Raw genomic sequence first — 23,041 nt, 5'->3', positions numbered from 1 at the left:
TTACCTCTTTCATGTTTACATGGATGGAGCTGGAACATATTCTTCTTAGTAAAGTATCCCAAGAATGGAAGAAAAAATACCCAATGTACACAGCCCTACTATGAAACTAATTTGGGACTCTCACATGAAAGCTATAACCCAGCTACAACTTAACAATAGGGGGAAGTGGGAAAGGGGGGGGTGGGTAGAGGGAGGGGGATCGGTGGGATCACACCTGTGGTGCATATTACAGGGGTATTTGCGAAACTTGGTAAATGTAGAATGTAAATGTTTTGGCACAGTAACTGAGATAACGCCGGAAAGCCTATGTTAACCACTGTGATAAAAATGTGTCAAATGGTTTATGAAGTGAGTGTATGATGCCCCATAATCATATCATTGTATACAGTTATGATTTAATAAAAAAATTAAAAAAAAAAAAAGAATCTATTCAAAATTATTTCTAAAGAAAGAGGATGTACTTATTTCATAGTTATTAGCAAGTAAAAGTATGTTTGAGTTTTTTAACCTACTTAAATAGCAAAATATTTATACTTCATCCCAGGTCAAGATTAACAAATAATTTTATTGATGAGTAAAAGCAAATAATGATATTTAAGCAATTATCAAAACTTTAAATATATAGCTGGGTATTGTGGTGGGCACCCATAGTCCCAGCTACTTGGAGGCTGAGGCAAGTGTATTGCTTAAGCCCAAAAGTTTGCTATGAGCCGTGATGCCACAGCACTCTATCAAGGGTGACATAGTGAGACTCTGTCTCATAAAAAACAAGCCATTCACATAAATGGAAAATGATTTTCCTTATTGCAAGTACCAGCCAGCTTTTGGCCTTTTATTAAAGTTATTCCAAGGCATCAACTGTCCTGTATTATCTCTTGGTAACCCCAAAATAAGGGAAAACCCAAAGGTGACCTGAAAGTTTGAAATGCATCATGATATCACCCAGTATGTGTTAATGGAATAATTGTTTAATATTCTGAGACTTGGAAGAGGAAGGGAAATGAGAGAATAGAAGAACATGCAAATATGTTCTGTTCTCACAACACCACTCATGGATATGTAAAGCAGATTTAATATTAAAGCTCCAGCTTTGCATTCCAAAATCTAAATACCACTTAAGTCTTACAGAAATCAGTAAAATCTGCATAGGAATGTTATGTCTAATCACCTAACCTATGGCAACCCGACATTAGTGATGACAACTTACATAAAATGATCTGTCTCTGTGTTTTATTAAATTGCTCATTCACTGACATGGGTTTCCAAATCAAGTAAAAAACGCTTCCATCTAAATTTATTTTCCACTCTATGTCCAAAGTAGCATTTTTCTGCTCATTTATCAAACAGCTACTTAATCAGAGGACAAATGACACATATTTCCATACATATTTTGAGATGAGATATTTCATAATTAACTGGCTTGTGTGCCCTCCCCAAAACTCTCCTCCCACCCAAGTCAAGGATACCCAATCTTTAAAATCAATTACTTATATTTTACAAGACTATGCTATGGAAATGTTATTTCAGGTATTTTCATGTGCTAAAACTTACCCCAAATTGCACTTTTTTCTGGCTATAAAATCAAGGCATGCTCATTGAATACATTACGCTTTAAAAATAAGTAGAAAGAGAAAATTTAAATTTCCCAGAAATAGCCAAACTAACACTTAAACGTATTTACGTGCAATATTTATTAATAAAGGTAGACAAGTATACGGTGTGCCAATCTTACTTGTCCCACATTCATTCTCTGTCCTGGTCCCAGAACTTTAAAGTTTGAGAGCCATCCTTTCCGAATACAGGCAGTCATGGGGGATCTGTCAAGCAAGGGTCAGAGTTCCTGACAGGACAAATGACTTGAACTAAGGCACAGGGACTTCCTTAGTAAGTGTGAGAGGAAGAACATTAAAACACGCTATTGGTCGGGCAGTGCCTGTGGCTCAGAGGGTAGGGCGCCGGCCCCATAAACTGAGGGTGACAGGTTCAAACCTGACCCTGGCCAAACTGCAACAAAAAGTAGCCAGGTGTTATGGCAGGTGCCTATGGTCCCAGCAACTCGGGAGGCTGAGGCAAGAGAATCACCTAAGCCCAGGAGTTGGAGCTGCTGTGAGCTGTGACACCACAGCACACTACCAAGGGTGATAAAGTGAGAGAGACTCTGTCTCTAAAACACACACACACACACACACACACTATTGGTCACAAATTTACCTCCAAAGCAGTATCATTCAGTGTCTCTCTACTTTCTACTCTAGATCCCTGAAACAGTCTGGTTCCTATCTTTTCTGTGTACTGTTTCATCAGATTACCATGTGATTTTAGAAGCTAACCTATATCCTACAGCAAAAATGTATTTTTTTTAATTTAAATACACCAAACTAGTTTCTGTTATTTGCAATGTCAGAACAGTAATTAATAAGAGACTATTAAATTGTACAAGTAATTTGTCTACAGCACAGACTGCTTATATAAATAGGTTTTATTCACAGATGGTCATCAAAAGGTCATCTTCTCTTTCATTTATTTCACTTTTTATATATAAAAATTACCTTTGTAAAAACATTTATTTTGGGCCAGGTGCGGCGGTTCACACCTGTAATCCTAGCACTCTGGGAGACCGAGGCAGGTGGATTGCCTGAGCTCAGGAGTTCCAGACTGGCCTGAGCCAGAGGAAGACCCCGTCTCTAAAAACAGCTGGGTGTTGTGGCAGGCACCTATAGGCCCAACTATGTGGGATGCTGAGGCAAGAGGATCATTTGAGCCCAAGAATTTGAGGTTGTTGTGAGCTATGACAGCTCGACATTCTACTAAGGGTGACAAAGTAAGACTCTGTCTCAAATATATATATATGTATGTATGTATTTCTTTTTCAGTGAACTAAATTTTCGCAATGTAAATCATGCTCTAAAAGCAAACTAAACCATTTTATAAAGAATGCTACCCATGGCTTGATATCTGTAGCTCAAGCAGCGAGGGCACCAGCCACATATACTGGAGCTGGAGGGTTCGAATCCAGCTCGAGTCTGCCAAACAACAATGACAACTGAACCAAAAAAATGACTGGGCTTTTTGGTTGGTATCTGTATTCCCAGCTACTTGGGAGGCTGAGGAGAGAGAATTGCTTAAGCCCAAGAGTTGGAGGTTGCTGTGAGCTGTGACACCATAGCACTCTACCCAGAGTATAACAGCTTGAGACTCTGTTTAAAAAAAAAAGGAATGCTACCTGTAAGTCAGTCAAGGATTTAATATAACATAACATACCACAATAACATGAATAATTAGTTTGGCTGCCCATAGAGTTTGCTACTTTGCAACACAAGATCAACATTGTTCAGGAATAACACTTTGCCAGGTTTCATTATTTCATTCAAATAGAAGTTCATTTATAAAGAAACCATTTATTGTAATTATATATTGCATAAATATACGGAACATTTTTCTGTAAGTCTCTTCATTAAATGAAATTAGTTAGCATTATGTAGGCCAAGATTAATTTGAATAATATAGAGACAGAAGTATGTTTTATATTAATAATGGTACTAAATGGACACTTCCAGGGGTCAGGGAAAGTAAAATGGCTTTTTATTTCAATCTTCAGTTTCTTCAAAGTCTTAAAGTTATTTTATTTTGTATTTAAATGATGATAAAGAATAATAGATTTTTGGAATAGAGAAATGCCTTCTCCACTCAGGGACTTCCCTAGGGACTCGCTTCCGACAGGATTGATATTAATCCTTTTGCCCGCAACAGAGGGCACAGAAGAAGTGATATTTCCACCTCCTTTCTGCTACTTTCCTATATTCCACCATATTTTTGTTGATGCTATTCCTCATTATTTTGAAAGACTTCACACTTTCTGTATAGCGTGTTGTAATGTCCATGAGAATGTATCTGTTAAGACTCATTTAACCTTGGCTTAAGAACACATTATAGCACACTTCAACCTAAACTTCATTCATGGTCTCAAAACCAAAACTTTTCATTGTCGTCACTTTACTGACCTTCTACCTCTTCTACACATTTACATTAAACTTATATCTACCTTTAAATCCCTTATCTTTCCTTTGTTTCCATTTTAAGCTAATCTATAAGTTTAGCAATTTTATTGCATTTTTAGGCCTCTTCTTTTTATAACTCTTTAATCTTTAACATTAGCTTACAGCAAACAAAAATCTAATCTGTGTTGATCATTAATATTAAAACAAATATTTGCTAGGTACTTTGGATATTAAAAATTACCTATTTTGTTAATGGGAAAAGAAGATTAGAAGCAAAGACCAGCAAAAATGAGAGAACATACTATATTTCTAAAATTTTATATAATTCTGTAAATGTGTATTAAAGAATGATTAAAGATGTTAACATGAATTTTAGGAAGCCAAAAGTCCAATCACAAGGGTCTGCTATTTTCTGCTAATTAATTTTTACTTGGGTAGACAAGGAAGAACTAATGAATAACGCTAAATAAAGGGAATAATAACCCTATTTTTTCAAAAGCCACTTTACAGGGAAAGTTAAAACAAGAAAAGCTTAAAAACAGTTGGACCACTTAGGTGCTCTTCTACTACTTTTGGGATTGAAAATTTAGAGATAAATGATAAAAATTTAAAGAACCAAATGAAAAAGACTGGTTAATCAATGAAAGATTATGTAGATTAAAAAAAAAAAAGAAATTTCACTTGACTCTAAATTTTCCAATTTATCCAATTGGAGTATCTTAGCGGATAGCAATTGTAATCTGAGAAGTAGGAAATACAAATAAAGGGTAATGATTTTTAAGAATGTGAGATGATAACTGTACTATCTGGCCTGTTGAGTTTGGTCCACTATGCTGTAGATACAGCATTCCAAAGGCGGTATCCAGGGATCAGGTGGACGAGGTATCCTTTCTACAATGGCTTTCAAAGATTGCCACCTTGTGGTATTCATACATGTCCTTTTGTAATCTCCTGCTCCTGAACGCAAGCTGGAGCCAGCAACTCACTTGTAAGAAACAGAAGACTATAGAAATCAGTGGTGGCATGTTAGTTTCCGGTGGCTGCATAACAAATTACCAGAGTTACCACGATGGCTTAAAAGGACAGAAATTTACCCTCTCACAGCTCTGAAGCCAAAATGGCTGCACTTGCTCACAGGCTGTCGGGAAGATTCCGTTTCTTGCCTTTACCCACATCTGCTGGCTCCTCCTGGGCTGGTGGCTGCATCACACCTGTTTCTGACTCTGTCTTCACGCGGTCTTCTTCTCTGTGTATATCCCTTAAGGACACATATATTTGGATTTAGAGTTCATCTCGCTAATTCAGGATGATTGCACCTGAAGATCCTTAATTATAACTGTAAATTCTCCTTCTCCAAATAATGTCACAATCATAAATAGTGCAGGTTAGGAGCTAAACGTGTCTTTTAGGAAACCTCCATTCAACTCACTACAGAAAGGACGGCACTTCCTAGATTTGGTTATAAAAGAAGAGGCCTCCATCCATTGTGGGTGTTCACTTTTGCTCCTTGGATTGCTGGTCTGGAGAAAGCCAGCCGTGCGGGGACACTGAGTCTGGAAGTGAACCCTTCAGCCCTAGCTGAGGTGTGAATGGCTGCAGCTCCAGCTGACAACTGACTTCAATATGAGAAACTCGGAGCCAGCAGTGCTAGTTGTGCCCAGATTCTTGGGCCATAGAAACTGTGAGATAGCATTGTTTTAAGATGATAAGTTTTGGAGTGATTTATTACACAGAAGAAAACTAAGAGGGGGCACACAAAACCTTCTAGGCTAGGTTAGCGATAATAAGACATTTAAGCTATGGAAATAGATTCAATTTTGCATATAACCAATATTTACGGGATATCTTCTATAAAAATATAGTGAGTTTTATTTAGATTTATGTTTACACTGTCTATAATTACAAACAATGACATAATCTTCAAGAATCTTGTAGTCCAGGGGATGATGGAAAAGCCCACCCCATCTGCTATGACAAAGGGAAATATATGGTGTCAAGGCACATAGCAAGTAGGACAAAGTTCTGGTTTAAACTCCAAAAGTAGGAAGACAGCCTGGATAATCTGAATTCTGAATTTGTACAAACTTACTACTCATAGATATGTATTAACAAAGTTCCCTTTTTAAAAATAATGTAATATATAAGATGCCTCTAAGAGGTAAGGGCACTTTTCCTGTCCCCTACACTAAGACTCATAATATATATATATATATATATATATATATATATATATATTTTTATTGTTGGGGATTCATTGAAGGTACAATAAGCCAGGTTACACTGATTGCAATTGTTAAGCAAAGTCCCTCTTGCAATCATGTCTTGCCCCATAAAGTGTGACACACACCAAGGCCCCACCCCCCTCCCTCCGTCCCTCTTTCTGCTTTTTTAACCTTTCAGGAAAAGAACATATGTCCACTTTCGTGACTGCTATAAAGTCTAAAACTAAATTATATAATATATACAATGGTTATCAGGTCTTTACTTCATATGAAATATGTTTTGTTTGCTGTTATTTTTATTCTTATTAAGCTTATGCTTTCATCTTAAAAGAACTCAAATCGTTCTGAATAATAAATTAATCCTCAATTACATACGGAATTGTGATAAAATTTTAAAATGCTATGAGTAGTCTAGTGAAGGTTTGACCAGAGCACAGTGAAAAAAGGCAGAAACATTCTCAGTGTTCAAAACCAAACTAATTTTACCAATACAAAAATTCCACTTTGCTCTATGTTAGCCTTTGTATCAATACCGTCAATATGTCCTTCTTTTCTAGACAAAAAGACCCTTCCCTTTACCCCTGCCACATCTCATTTGTCTACAGCGTGTTTTTTATTTACACTTCCCTCACTCTATATAAAGCTCACACTGTTTCTTGTCACATTTTTACAAAATTTAGCAGCATTGTTTCTTGGGTAATCTCGAGCTTCATGTCTTTGGGGAAACTTCATTTATTAATAACCTAGTACCTGCATCCAACATAATTAATTACCCACTAGCCTTTCCATGAATATGATTCTACTGTTGCACGTCCAAGGTGTATTGTATTCATGTTTGTCATTCGTATTTCATCCACTACAGTACAAACTCCTCAGGATAGGAATTATGTCTTCATCTTTTTCTTTTTTTCTATAGCTCCCAAAATAGTGTCTGACAAATAGCAAGTGTTCTGCAAACGGTGATCAAAATGAAAAAACAGAGACGCCTACAAATCATTCTGCCTTCCTTTGGGATGCTCTTTTCTTCACTAGTCTAACATACATATCACTTCTAGATTAAGCTTCATGGATCATCTGATTCTCTTGCAATCATTCCTTCCCATATAATGATGGAATACAAACAGAAATCCAAATTACAGAACATGTTTTCCACTGCTCTGCTGTATCTACCCTATCTTTCCAGCTTCTTGCACATCGCCTATGGTTGCCAACACTCTGTCTTTGTTCCAAGATGGCTCTTCATGTCAAGGTCTGCCAAAGTTCTACGTACCCTTAAAAGCAAAACTCAGGTGGACTCTTATTTGTGAAGAGCTCCTGACTTCCCAAGCTGGCACTGTCAGCATTGCCAGCCTTCCATTTATTTTTTTTCCTATACCTAAGGAACTGAAATGTGTGTGTTATCATATTCTATTGAAAGTTAGAAGTGATAAGGAACTATTTCTGTACCATCCTATTTCTATAGTCTACCATCACTATGACTATTTCTCAACTAATCATAGTATTTAGACTTAACACAGGGAGTTTTCTATAAATATTAGTTGAATACATTCATACCTGCTATCACTTATAAGTGATGCATTTTTAAACCCTGTGGCAAAATTATACACACAAAATATTCACTTTGCTTCTATGTTTTGTTACTTACGTAAAGAAATATTTTTGCTGAATACTTGTGAATAGGGGAAGCCACTGCTCGCAATCGAAATTTAGCATTTTGATCACTATAGATTTACAGTATAGTCTGAAGTCTGGTAGCATAATTCCTCCTGATTTGTTTTTCTTTCTGAGTAATGTCTTGGCTATTCAAGGTTTTTTCTGATTCCATATAAAATGAAGTACTATTTTTTCCAGATCTTTAAAGTATTACAGTGGTGCTTTAATAGGGATGCATTAAATTTGTATATTACTTTGAGTAGTATGGACATTTTGACAATGTTGATTCTTCCCAGCCATGAGCATGGTATGTTTTTCCATTTGTTGACATCTTCGGCTATTTCTTTTCTTAGAGTTTCATAGTTCTCCTTTCACATCATTTCTTAGGTAAATTCCCAAATATTTCATCTTCTTTGGCACTACTGTAAAAGAAAAAGGGTCCTTGACTATATTATTGGCATATATAAAGACTACTGATTTGTAAGGATTGATTTTGTATCCCAAGCCACTGCTGTATTCCTTGATCATTTCTAAGGGTTTTGTAGTTGAGTACCTGGGGTTTTCCAGATACAAAATCATATCATCTGCAAAGACTGAAAATAGAGAGGTAGATGTATGGAATAAAATTGAAAACCAAGAAATGAACCCAGCCATTTATCATCATTTGATCTTTGATAAGCCTATCAAAAAATAAATTGGGGGAAAGATTCCCTATTTAACAAATGGTGCTGGTGAATTGGCTGGCAACTTGTAGAAGACTGAAACTGGTCCCCCACCTTTCTCCATTAACAAAAATTGACTCTCACTGGATAAAAGATTTAAACTTAAGACATGAAACTCTAAAGATTCTTGGAGGGAGTGCCCAGGAAAAACTTGAAGAAATTGGCCTGGGAGAATACTTTATGAGGAGGACCCCTCAGGCAATTGAAGCAACACCAAAAATATATTACTGGGATCTGATCAAACTAAAAAGGTCTGCACAGCCAAGAACACAGTAAGTAAAGCAAGCAAGTAACTAGAATCCACAGAGAATTAAAACTAATTAATAAGAAAAAAAAAAAAAAACAACAAGTAATCCCATTTCATTGTGGGTGGGAGACTTGAACAGAAGCTTCTCTGAAGAAGACAGGCATATGGCCTACAGACACATGAAAAAATGCTTATCATATTTAATCATCAGAGAAATGAAAATCAAAACCACTTTGAGATATCATCTAACTCCAGTAAGAGTAGCCCACATAACAAAATCCCCAAACCACAGATGTTGGCGTGGATGTGGAGAAAAGGGAACACTTCTATGCTGCTGGTGGGAATGCAAGCTAATACGATACTTTTGGAAAGAAGTTTGGAGAACACTTAGGAAACTAAAAGTAGACCTGCCATTCGATCCTGCAATTCCTCTACTAGGTATGTATCCAGAAGACCAAAAATCATTTTACAACAAGATATTTGTACCAGAATGTTTATTGCCACCCAATTCATAATTGCCAAGTCATGGAAGAAGCCCAAGTGCCCATCCACCCGTGAATGGATTAATAAATTGTGGTATATGTATACCGTGGAATATTATGCAGCCTTTAAAAAGATGGAGACTTTACCTCTTTCATGTTTACATGGATGGAGCTAGGATATATTCTTCTTAGTAAAGTATCTCAAGAATAGAAGAAAAAGTATCAAATGTATTCAATACTGTTATGAAACCAATATATAATAACCACCTACACTTTCATATGAAAGACAGAACCCAACTATAGCCCAGGATGAAAGAGGGAAGAGGAGAGGCTGGGGAGAGGTGGCGGGAGCCTGGCTGGAGGGAGGGTAATTGGCGGTACCTCACCTATGGTGCATACTGCAAGGGTACATGTCAAATCTATTAAGCATAGAGTATAAATGTCTTTACACAATATTAAGTAAGTGAGGTGAAGGCTATGTTAACCAGTTAGATGTAAGCATTCAAAATTGTATATAAAATCAGCACATTGTACCCCATAAATGCATGAATGTACACAGTTATGATTTAATAAAAAAAGGTTAAAAGAAAAAAATTTAGCATTTTAACTTAATTTTGAATTTCTTCTTTAAACTACATTTTACTAGGTAAATTCTTTTAATGAGAAAATACTAGTCAATTACTCAACAAACATCTTTATAACTGGTTGATTAAAACTCTAACTCATTACCACCTTCTGAAGGTAAACTTAGCAAAAAAATAAAAACCCTTTAAAAGATCATAGTCCTTAAACCAGAAATACTAATTTTAGCTAACTCTACTTGTGCAAAATGAATGATGTATAGTTCAACTTATCTGTAAAGATTTTTACTGAAGAAGAAATATTTAACAACCTGAAAATATTTTTAAATTGTTCATGTTATATAGTAGAAGATATAATCAAAATGAGACATTAATTCATATTCTCAAATAGAATGAAATAAATTTGATACATAAGTAATAAATGAAATCAACAAAGAATATACATAATATTATTTCAGTTTGTTTTAAAAAGAAAAACCGACAAGGCAAACATAAAATGATATAGATCAAAATAATAGCAAAGGTTATTTTAAGAAAATAGTTGCATCGGTGCTTTCAATTTTATTTTATTTTTATGTATTCAATCATTTTCTATATTAAGATTATACTTTCAATATTTGGCACAAATAAAAGCATTTTAATAGTTTCAAATATGTTTTAGAAGTGGTGGAGAGTATATTACACATAAACAATCATTTATTCTTACCTGGGTATTCTCAAATATACTTTAAACAACTTATAGATACTTGACTTTGATAGCTTCTATCAGAGAGTCACCAACAGAATTCTTCTACTTGCCTCTGTGTATTAAATGGAATCACATATAACTAAAAATAACGTTAAAATTGGACATAGCATAATAGATCAATAATTATATTTATTTATTTTAATTTAGATGTTCCAGTACCTCTCAATTCTGTGTTAAGAATTGAGGTTCAAGAAAATTACCAAAGAGTAGGAAAACAATGATAAAACATGTACTTTTTTTGAAAACCTTGTCATAGATTGCTAGATACTGACAAGTTGCAAGGTTGTTAGATAACGCACTACATGTTTTAACTTATATATAAGCTACTCTTGAAGCACAGTGATGACTGACCCTACACATTCTTCTCCTTCAAATGTACACTTAGCCTCAGATATCACTTTCACATATTATCTAATTAAACTAGCCAAGAGCATACCACGTTCATGATGGTTAAGAAGGTGAAATGGAATTTTAGCAAGCACTGATTTATTCTCATTGTCATTCCACTTCAGTGGTCTTGGAGACCCATTTAGATATGTGTAGCTTACCTTTCGATTCATTACCATTCTATAACAAACATATAAAACAAACATATCAATTGATTAAGAATTAAAATTTTTTATTCCAACAGACAAAACATGGAAGTCCATCCTGGTAGACGCCATAGCACAAATTGTGCTATGAAATTGTGCTATTGTGCTATGATCCAGTCATTTCAAATATACCTCTGTCATAAACTGAAATAGTAACAGAAAAATTCACTGAAGAGTATCTTCTCTCTGGCCAAAACACCAAATGAAGCTATTTTGTTTTATTCAAAATGGGGAAACAGATATAACTCTGTTGTCTTTTGTCCTGTTTCCTATCATAAGTTTGATACAAACACTGGTGATGTACTTTCTTAAATAATCCACAGATCTCAAATATTGTTTTATTCCTGCTTCTGTGTTTGCATCCAAGCCATCTGAATATTCTGAAAGCTATTGTTTCCATCTTAGCCATAATCTTCTTTAGAAGCCCATTTATCTATTTGTTCGCTATATTCTTTTCCATTTTCTAACGTAAGTTTAGAAAGAAAGAAAGAACAGGTCTCAGTTTCGGTTGCCCCAGAGGGAAACTCTGAGGTTATAATTTAAGTGCAAAAAGTTTGTTCAAGAGATGATGCCAGGACACACTAGGCAGGGGAGAAAAGAAGTGAGACAAGGAGTTGAGGACATCTTACCAATACACGAAACATTATCTCACCCATTAATAGTTCTGGCAAATACTGGCTGGCAAAAATCAGACATCCAGTGTAGAGGACACTCCCTAGACGTATCTGAACTAAAGAATTAGAACTAGGATATTTATGTACCAAACTCATTAGTCATTAGCTAAGCTCCTCTCTCAGGGATGTTAAATCCCTGGCAATTCCAGCCTGCTTTGATTGGCGAAATGGTGTTTGATGACCAAAGAATCTCTTATGTAAAGAAATACAAGATTTGGCATTGGGAAGTCTGACGATTTGAACCCACAGTGCTAAAAGAAATTATAGGCAGATTATCAACAACAACATCTACAACAAAAGGCAACAATTTTAAAATTCGAAATAAAATATTAGCAGGGTATATTTTGACACTTTAGATATTTTATAAATTTAGTGAAAAATAATGTTTGCTTATCCATTGATGCTATTTATTAAATCTGCACTATTCTCTTAGCATTCACTGGATCTTTCTGATACAATTCATTTTATCTTTCTGCAAAATTCAAAGGATGCATTATCAGAGCTCTATTTCCAGCTCTCGCAATAGGTGAGTTTATCTTGGACAGGAAATTTCAAACATGGCACATTGCTAAAAGGTAACTGTGAAATTACGTTATAATTTATAGTGTGATTTACCAGGTCATATTATTCTTATTTGTGTGTCTCAGGTAAGAGGACAGGAAAGGAGGAACCATATAAATTGTTTTTTAGGGCAATGGTCATTTTTCTATTTATCTTGTGGCAAATATTGGTCTTATAAAAAGAATTTAGAGAGAAATCATCCAAGATAAGTAACTGTTAAACTATTCAATAAATCCTACTCCAGATTTTTTATAAAAGTAGTTATTTTCCTTAAAATGGTCGATTCAACCTAACATCTATTTCTATCTCTAACTGAAATCCAGTTTTACCGCAGGAAATACTTTCGAACTAGAATATTTGATGCAATGTGACAGAATAAAGAACAGCACAGAAATACCCACATCAAAAAACAAGAATGAACTTGTGCCTACTTCTGTCTTTCTTCTTGCAGGAAAATGACACACGCTCCAATTTGGATCTATTATTCTATGTCTAAAATGACAAGATTTTTCATGGGAAGAACATTTTGAATCTTCTTGCAAAAAATAAGATGGGCTTATAAGCTGTTCTTTTGAACATCTGACTTTAAAATGTAAAATCCTGATTTCTAATTCAAATGGTTCTTAAAATTTTAGGATGAACATAATACAATTTGATAGTGATTGCCATCATTCATTATATATTCTCATGGAATTTGAAGATGTATGTGAAATTAAATGGAACTAACCATTTTTTCTAAAACTTTCCTTCTTCCCTACCAGTACAAGTTTAAGAAAAACATTATTAACATTGCAGTAAGACTAGCTGCTTCAACTTTTAATGTGATATTTATGTCTCTAAATATTCCATATTTAATAAACCCAAGCTAAACAAACTAATCAGACCAAATTATATTTCTACTGATCATCGTATGAAGCACAGACCACTATTTTCATGATCTTACAATATTTTCAAAATCATAGTTCTCTTTTTTACTTAGGTCCAAGAATTTAACAATATTTCAATCTGATTTGCAAAATGTTGTTTAAAAAACTTTTCCTAAATACTCATTTTTTAAATCTCCTGCAGGTTCCTTAATTCAGGATATACAAAATCAAACCTTTGGCTCTGATTTTTTTTTTTTGTTTTCTTTTCTTTTTCTTTTTTTTTTTTTTTTTTGGTCATATCACATTCATTAAGTAAATAGTACAATCCTCACCCTAACTGATCAAGCCAGAAACCTGGCATTATTAATCACTGTTTTTGTCTGTACCACCTATATGCAGTTAAATTAGAATAAATTCAGTTGCACTTAATACAAAACAAACCCCATTTGGTTTTCTCTCCCAACTTACACCCCCACCTATCCATCCCTAGCCAGTTATGATTTCTGTAACCAATAATCTGGCCATATTAACAAATAGACAAAGTCCAAATGCATCAGCATATCTTTAAAATGTCTTCACAAATGTTTTCACACCAATGTACAAAGGGCACAAACAAGGAGAGTTGGGATGACTGTCCTAAGTAGCTTGAGGAACTCATCTCATTTGGTTGTCTTTTCATTGACATGGTATCATACATATATAGTTATAACTATACTCCTATGCTCTGAGGAAAGTAGAATTGGAAAATGTTATTTCAATATTCATTTGAACACCTACTGAATGTCCAATCATGTTAGCCTTTACTGAGATAAAAATAAGTGTGTATCTTCCTTGGAGCCTGTTAGTGTAGTAAGGACTATGGTATTGGCCAGGTCAGTTGCAGAAACACACAGAAGGATCACAAGAGCATTCTTAAAAATGGTGACATCTGTAAACCTTCAGTTCACAGAAGCTGCTCAATGAGGGTGCTGGGGAAGGCCACGTTTGCAGAGGGAACATGATATGCAAAGGCAAAGGAATAAGTAAGAATATGCCACCTTCAAAGACATAATTAGCATATATGATTCAATAATATAACGCTTACAGAAGGCAGTTTTGCATAAAACTTCAGTGATAAGGTGGAGCCACATCAGGAGATCTCTTAAATGCCATGCTATAAAATTTGGATTTTACCTTAAAAGTGACAGAAGCAGGATAAAATAGGGAAATAGTACAATAAGACATGTGTTTTAGGAAGACTGTGTTGCCAGTATGACTCTGAAGAGACCTGGAAGTGAGGAATTCGGACAAGCAACCCCTTAGAGAGGTGTGTGTATTTGTTAGATGTTAATGCAAAACAAAAACAGACTCAAGACATTCATATTTGTTACCTAACAATTGCAATCAGTGTAACTGGCTTATTGTACCCTCAATGAATCCCCAACAATAAAAATAATAATAATAATAATAAAAATAAAATAAAATAAAAAATAAAAAACCTTTGAATAAGCAAAGAAAAGTCTTATCCTGGATTTTTCTACCCCAGAGATTAGGACACGGAATTCACATCATCTGTTACATTTCCACATGCATTTAAAGTTCTTTACTTTCAGATCTCAGTATCGCAACGAAAAAAAGTGATAGGGGATGAGCTATGACAAACTCTTTCAAATACATAAAAAATTTAGATTTATAAATTTAAAAACAAATTCAATCTGTTCTTTCCTCTACATTTGACATAAAAACTTCTAGCAGTGCTTTGACGCTGTCACTAGCAGGAAATTTTGCTAAATAGAAAAACAGACCAATTTTCAAATCATTCACTCTTTTGCTGAAATCAGTGGAAAACAGAGTCGCTTCCATGAAACTTTTGGTTATCATATTTTTCAATCAAAACAGGTTATTATAAAGTCTTTGTTCTTTTTTTAAGATTAACTCTTTACAAACACTGATCTCTCAAATAATAAGAGCTTTTTATGGGAAACATAGTATAGGCACCAAGAAGGATCAAAAGTTATGACAGCTGGTCCCAGTTCAAAAATTTACCTTAGTTAATGAACATTTCATTATATATAATATATGAATGAATAAATAATTGCAGAGGGACACTCTTATAAGAGGAAATTTTTATAGTGGAATGATGGGAACTTGCAGAAGAAAATAAACCTGACTAGGGAAAGAAATGGAAATCCTAACAATATTTCAAAGTGAAAATACACACACACACACACACACACACTACATATATATATATACACTATATATATACACACATATATATTTATATTATAGAAAATGCCTAAATATAAAAAGTCACAAATAGAAAATCGAAATCATCTATATTAAGATAAACTAAAACATATTGAGATACCTTCTAACTAGTCTGTCTTTAAAACTGAAATTTTACAATTCATACAATTTTATTTTCTACCTCTTTTCACCTACAGTGCATATACATTCTTATGTATTAAATAAGTCTTCAAATAAATAATTTGATGTCAGCATAACATGCCCATCCTCTGACTATAACTTTGGGGGGTCATTCTAATGTTCCCTTAAGAGTTTTCCATTTATTTTTTTATTTTTTATTATTTTACGATCTAGGACACACTGTGATGAGAAGATTTAAAGCAGAGTTAGATGGTGACTGAAAATGTCTGACTGCTGCTAGCCTGGCAACTCTCTAAAACCGATTTCGCCCCAGGCAAGATGTGCTTCCGCTTCCTCATCTGTATAATCTAAGTGTTGCTTCAAAAAATAAATAATTTAAAAGCTTGTAAAACACTTAAAGTATTGAATGGCATTTTCTAGGTATATGTATTTTAACTATTACATTAAAATAAATTATAGGGCGGCGCCTGTGGCTCAGTCGGTAAGGCGCCGGCCCCATATACCAAGGGTGGCGGGTTCAAACCCGGCCCTGGCCAAACTGCAACCAAAAAATAGCCGGGCGTTGTGGCGGGTGCCTGTAGTCCCAGCTACTCGGGAGGCTGAGGCAAGAGAATCGCTTGAGCCCAGGAGTTGGAGGTTGCTGTGAGCTGTGTGAGGCCACGGCACTCTACCGAGGGCAATAAAGTGAGACTCTGTCTCTACAAAAAAAAAAATAAATAAAAAAATAAAATAAAATAAAATAAATTATAATTTAAATTTCTTATTTTCCAAAAGATAAAGAAAATTATTGGATCAATATCTACATATAATTAATTTTCATGGAAAATTGGGTAAATTACATGTAAAATAGTAATGAAAAAGTATGCAAATATTATCCCAAATTTAAACCATCCTTGCCAGCAATATTTTCAATCTTTTGAGAATTTGTCAAAAATTGTTCTTTTTCTAAAACATACACTTCATTAACTTCCAGTGCAGTATAATTTTATGTATTTACTTTATTAAGGGCTTATTTTATCATTTTTATTTTCCTATGGTGTGCATTTCTTTTCTATGATATTTTAATGAAGTTTTCTGAGGTTCTGGTCAGAGCATCAAGGCTTATGGCCTTTGAACTTTTTGTTCCTCTGACTTCGTTTCTCTTCTTACAGATAATTATATTCATTCACTCAATTCCTTCATAGGAAATGTTGGTTTTTATTTTGGAGTTTCCCTTAATGTCACTGTTATATATTTTGCCCACAAAACAATGCAACCTGCTAATCCTTATATTAAGAACTTCGCTATGAATTGGTACAGAGCCATTAATGCAAATGAAGTCATTATGACAGGCATTAGAAATGATTCTTTGGTGGTTAAAACGTTGTCTAATATGTTTCATACTACGTAGATTTAATTTGGTTTATTATTTGGAATGTATCCTCTCTTATCTAGTTTATCACATGACTCTAGGCTTATAGTTGACACTTGAACAACAATGAGTTTGAACTACACAGTTCGACTCACAGTTAGATTTTTTTTTTCCAGTAAATGCAATCAGCCCTCCACATCCACATGTTTCACACCCTCAACCAAAAACTGTCAAAAATACAGTATTTGTGGGATGTGAAAGCCACAGATACCAAGAGCAGACTATTCACATAGGTGGGTTCCACAGGGTAGACTACCAGACTTGAGGATGTGCAGATTTAAGTATCCATTTTAGGTATCCAATTCTGGACCCAATCCCATCAGATACCAAGTGTATTTATAAAAAACTGCAAATATAAGTTTCAGCACCGAGATCTTTAGAAACAGATTTTTTCCAAATATTTAACATATTTTAAGCCCTTTCCTTCCTTCATCTTAGAGGATGAAAATTATGAGTCATTTTACTATAGTATTTTAATATGCAGTAGAACTTCTATAAGTTGACCACCCGAGGGACTGTAACAAACTGAGCAACATGCAGAGCTGGTTGACATAAGGAACTAAGCCTACTGTACTCATACGTACATGTGGTGCGTGTCTGGTCTATGAAAGTTAAGCAAACTTATGGAGGTGGTCCACGTAGGTTGGTGGTCAAATTCTAGGTTCTACTGTATTAGGGAAACATGTCTGTTTGAATAAGAACACATTTATGCAACACCTACACTAAAAGCTATCCCTAATTTTTAAAAGACTTTGTATTACTATCAAAAGTTGTAAAATTATATAAATAAATTTAAGTATTAATGGAAATAGAGCACTTCTTCTAGAAGGGCTCTAATGAAGCATTTTTGTAAATTGTCACACATCAGAGATTATTAGAGTGAAGGAAATCAAGAAACTGTGGTTGATTCATTAATGAAAAATTTATAAAAAATTCATATACTTGGATTGAGTAAGTTTTCCTTCCTGTGGAGTTTAATTTGATTCATTTTTTTTTTCTTGAGACAGAGTCTTATTTGGTCACCCTCAGTAGAGTGTTATGAAGTCATAGCTCACAGCAACCTCAAACTCTTGGGCTCAAACAATCCTCTTACTTCAGCCTCCCAAGTAGCTGGGACTACAGGCGCCGGCCACAAAACCTGACTATTTTTACAGATGAGGTCTCGCACAGGTTGCTGGAATTCGTGAACTCAGGCAATCCACCCACCTCCACCTCCCAAAGTGCTGGGATTACGGGCGTGAGCCACCATGCCCAGCCTTGATTTGTGTTAATATCCATAAAGTGTATTCTGTATTTAAAGTCAAATTTCAGCTAGCTTTTATTCAGTCTTCCTGTTTCCCACAACTGGTTAAGGAAGGGGTCAGGAGCTTTACCAATCTTTGTCTCTGTTCTAAATTATAATATCGCCATAATTGGAAACAATTTGACTTAAATTATACAACACTATTCAATAAAATCTGTAATACCTTCTGTATCAAATGCATAAAAACATAAAAATACATCTATCGTTAACTGCATAACTGTTTTACAGATGTGATACAAACATCAGAAGTATTTTATATATTGGGTGATTATGGTTAAAGGTTTTTCTTCAGCAGTCAAGCATTTTCAAAATCAATATTTTGCAATCATTCTTTATATTACTCTAATACCAAATGTTAGTGTTGTTTTAAGCTGCTACTCCTTGGGTCAGTGGGATTATCACATAATAGTATGTATCATTCTTCCTCTAATGTAGTAGATATGGTTAAAGAGTTTTCTTCAGCAGTCAAGCATTTTCAAGATCAACATTTTACAATCATTCATTATATTACTCTACTTTTTTTTGTTTTCGTTTTTTTGAGACAGTCGCACTCTGTCCCCCTGGGTAGAGTGCCATTGCTTCATAGCTCACAGCAACCTCAACCTCTTGGGCTCACGCGATTCTCTTGCCTCAGCCCCCAGAGTAGCTGGAAATACAGGCACCCACCACAACACCTGGCTACTTTTAGAGATGAAGTCTTGTTCTTGCTCAGGGTGGTCTGAAACTCCAGGCAATCCACCTGCCTCGGCCTCCCAGTGTTCTAGGACCACAGGCGTGAGCCTCTGCCCAGGCTCTTCCTTTACTTGAATGTTAGTGTATCATTTTAAACTGCTGATCTTTTGTTCAGTGGTATGATCACATAATGGTGTATATTTCACTCTTCATTTAATTTAATATATCCATTGTGTACGTTGTGCTTTCTGCCACAAGCCTACCTCATACATTCTACTCCTTCCCAAGCTCTTTCCACAAAAACATTCTGGTAATAGCACCCGGAGCTTCCTTTACAGACTTACTCTCGTTTCTTCCTTCCTGTAGGAGTTATGTTTGGTTAAGGGGGACGGACCCTAGTGCTAGTTCCCAGAATGACCAATTAAAGCACCATCATCCAGTCATAATTATTCTTTGATGAATAGGAATGTGGACTAAGTAGAAACAAATAAAATAAAATAAAATTAGCACTTTTTCTGAAACTAGAAAGAAGCAATTTCCGCTTGAGTTAATCAACTAGAAGACTAAAAGTCTGGTGGCTATTTTAACCTCCGGTTTCTTGCTTTAAAATGTATCTAACTCCGTGGAAAACAGAGCCAGGAGAGAGAAATAAATATCTAAATGCCTCTATTCAACCACGCCTAAAGCACTGCCTCAGAAGGTTCTATTGTAATAACCAATATATATGTTTTGCTTACATTTAATTGGTTTTCTGTACAGTGTGACCAAATAATAATTCTCAAATGTACAATATATATTTCATTGAATTTTACATGCCTTCCTTAAAAATGAGCTAACAATAAAATAACATGAAATAATTATGGGCCAAATGACTGAGTGATATGCTGAAGTAAATAAAAGTTTGCTATAAAATTATGGTGATATGTTGAAGTAAATGAAAGTTTTCTATAAATTATTATTCATCTACTCTTGTGGTGTTTTGAAAACATTTGTTGTTGTCAGAAGGTGAAAAAGGACATGAATTTCAGATGAACAGTCGTGAGATTTTTCAGAATTAGGAGGAGAGAATTGATAGAGTTTACATTTTGTATGTTTGCTTAAGAAATTGGTAGCACAGTTTTTCATCAAATTTAGGTTGGGATATTATATTAACTCCATAATCATTTCTGTTGAAGATATAAGAGTAAATTAGAAGAGATTGTCAACAAGTTCATAAATTTGACATGTGTTAGGTTATGGGGAATATTTCCTAATTTAAAAATTACACAAAGATAAATGATAGCTCTTCATTCTTAATGAATTAGTGCAATATTTTGCACTGCAGGCAAACAGAACTCACTACCAGCGGAATAGAATTATTTCAGCCTGATTCTGCTCTAGTACTCTAGTAAGTTATTTCCTTATTTCTTTGAAGATTTTCACCATTCCTTTTTTGTCTTACTAACTGATCACAGAAGTTTTAGAGTAATTGTCTGTTTTGACATCATAACTTTTTATAGTTTTTTATTGCCTAAGGATTTGATATCTACTATGTGATATCTGAATAGTATAATAGTCTGTCAACAAAATAACACTTGAACTATTGGTGTTTATAGAATAGGAAAAGTAAGCCCATATTATAAGAAAACTAAGGGTATATCAGACATCTGGGTCTGCAATTTCATCACTGAAGATCGGCTGGTATATGTCACAACACCACAAAATATCATAAAGTACAAAATGTTTTTGCCAACTACTAACTAATTATTGAACAAATAAAAATATAGCTTGTTGAAGCTCATTTTTCTTCATTGTTTTCTTATAAAAATTTTTGACCATTTTTCTTTTCTTTTAAATAGGTTCAAATATATCATACTAACTCAATATGCATTGCTCCCAATCCCTCTCTAGAATTTTCTGCTTTATTTTTCTCTTCTCTATTAAAACTTAGTTTCAATTTAAACAGAATTCAATGAACTATAACCACTGAAGAGGCCATGCATTTACAAATACATTGCAATCATTCTTTGCCCTAGCCAAGAAAGATACAGACTATGCTATAAAATAAGCACATAAAACACTTATAATAAACAAGCATCATATTTACCCAAGCTATCAGCATCTTTCTCTTCAGCCTTGTCTGTTACACTTTCTCATTCAGAAGGAAATTATTTTCTTTCTTAACAAAACTTTAATAATATCTCTAACTTCTTCAGCTATTTGTAATACATGAAGACAGTTTCCTGTGAGCAAAGAAGATTGCAATCATCTCATTTGAGTTTGGTCTCCTAAAACCCCCTGATATAGGTGAGCATACGTGCAGCAAGCCTCTTCTTTGTTCACAGATTCATTAGAAGAATAAAAGATGGTGGAAATGTCAACATAAAAAGGTCAAGTCTAATTTCATTTGACAATGAAATATATTACATGAAAGTTAGGTCAAAATAACCTATAAGCACTTGTAACATGATGCTAATAATACCTGGTCTGTCTCTCTCATGTCTGAAGACACTTTCAAAAATGTAAGCGTTACACATATGCGAGGTCATGTTACCAGCCGCAAAAGACACATTCCAGGAGACGTCATGACTTGTGCTGAAAAGGTAAAATTTACATCCAAATTTCCCTTTTCCAACAAGTGATGTCAGAGTCTGTACTTGTATGCACTTTTGCACAGATATTTCTTCACTGAGCCATAGGAAATAAATTATGAAATAACAGCCATATCTAACTCCCAAGCTATGAGTAATTATAAGAAAAGAAGTAAATAATCAAACAGCAGTTCTTCTAATACTCTGAATCCATTATTAATGGGAAAATACTCTGACTAGCCATAGGAGGTCACTTCTCTGAAGAAGTCATGACTAGATAAAACTGGGAAAACCAGTCTTCCTCTCTTTGCTATGCATGAAATCACTTAAAATCAAGTCAGTACAGTACATTCTCTGAGACAATGAAGACTTCACTTAATAACAAAGATAACAATTTCAGAAGCACATCCTCCTCTATGTTTTGCTATAATCATTTATAGCAAAACCAAAAAAAAGAAAAAAAAAAGACAAAGAAAGAAAAGAAGAAGAAGGAATAAAAATAAGAATGAATATAAGTCTTCTATCTCATAGATGGAGGCACAGGGCATTAATGAACCAGCTACCACTCTGATGGATCTACCTCTTTCTTTGAAATATGACCTAAACTTAGTTCAGCTGTTTGTAGTGACCAGACTAGGACATTAAAGGTTGCTCTTTGCTCTTTCCTCACCACCTCTCCAGTTTTATTCATCCAATAAACATTCGTGGAACACCTGCTCAATGTTGTGCATTGTATTGTGGACTGGGAATATACATGAAGAAATTTACCTTGGGCAGCACCTATGGCTCAGTGGGTAAGGTGCCGGCCCCATATACCAAGGAAGGGGGGTTCAAACCCATCCCTGGCCAAATTGCAACAAAAAAAATAGCTGGGTGTCATGGCGGGCACCTGTAATCCCAGCTACTCGGGCAAAAGAATCACCTAAGCCCATGGATTTGGAGGTTGCTGTGAGCTGTGATACCACAGCACTCTACCGAGGGTTAATAAGTGAAACTCTGTCTGAAAGAAAGAAAGAAAGAAAGAAAGAAAGAAAGAAAGAAAGAAAGAAAGAAAGAAAGAAAGAAAGAAAGAAAGAAAGAAAGAAAGAAAGAAAGAAAGAAAGAGAAATTTACCTTCTAATCTAGTACAGGAAGCAGACAGGTAAACGTATTATTATAACTTCTTATAAATGCTATAATATACATCAACCCATTAAGAGCTTGCATCTAACTTAATTTACAATTTCTAAGTAGTAACCTATACAAATTAAGTCAGCTGCTTGTAATGATAAATTCCTAAGGTCCTTTTAAATTTTCAAAATGCTTTCACTAAAATAATGACATTTCCTTTCAAAATAAACCTGTCCCACATGTAGTGTTGTCTGTTCC

At 34.7% G+C, this 23,041-nt stretch overlaps 1 protein-coding gene across 7 annotated transcripts in view; it reads right to left on the bottom strand.

Moving 5' to 3' along the window:
• Positions 1–23,041, bottom strand: part of GULP1 (GULP PTB domain containing engulfment adaptor 1) — a 294,801-nt gene that overhangs the window by 197,224 nt on the left and 74,536 nt on the right. The window contains exon 2 of one of the 7 annotated variants that reach the window (XM_053597841.1): positions 5,093–5,256. The exons of the other annotated variants lie outside the window; for them this stretch is intronic. The gene's annotated coding sequence lies outside the window, so the exon portion shown is untranslated. The remainder of the gene's footprint in view (positions 1–5,092; positions 5,257–23,041) is intronic. 7 annotated transcript variants of the gene reach the window in all.

This window comes from Nycticebus coucang, chromosome 7 (assembly GCF_027406575.1).
Source record: "Nycticebus coucang isolate mNycCou1 chromosome 7, mNycCou1.pri, whole genome shotgun sequence".
Lineage (NCBI taxonomy): Eukaryota > Metazoa > Chordata > Mammalia > Primates > Lorisidae > Nycticebus > Nycticebus coucang.
Note: the sequence above shows the minus strand (reverse complement) of the source record. Positions and strands in the feature narration are given on the sequence as shown.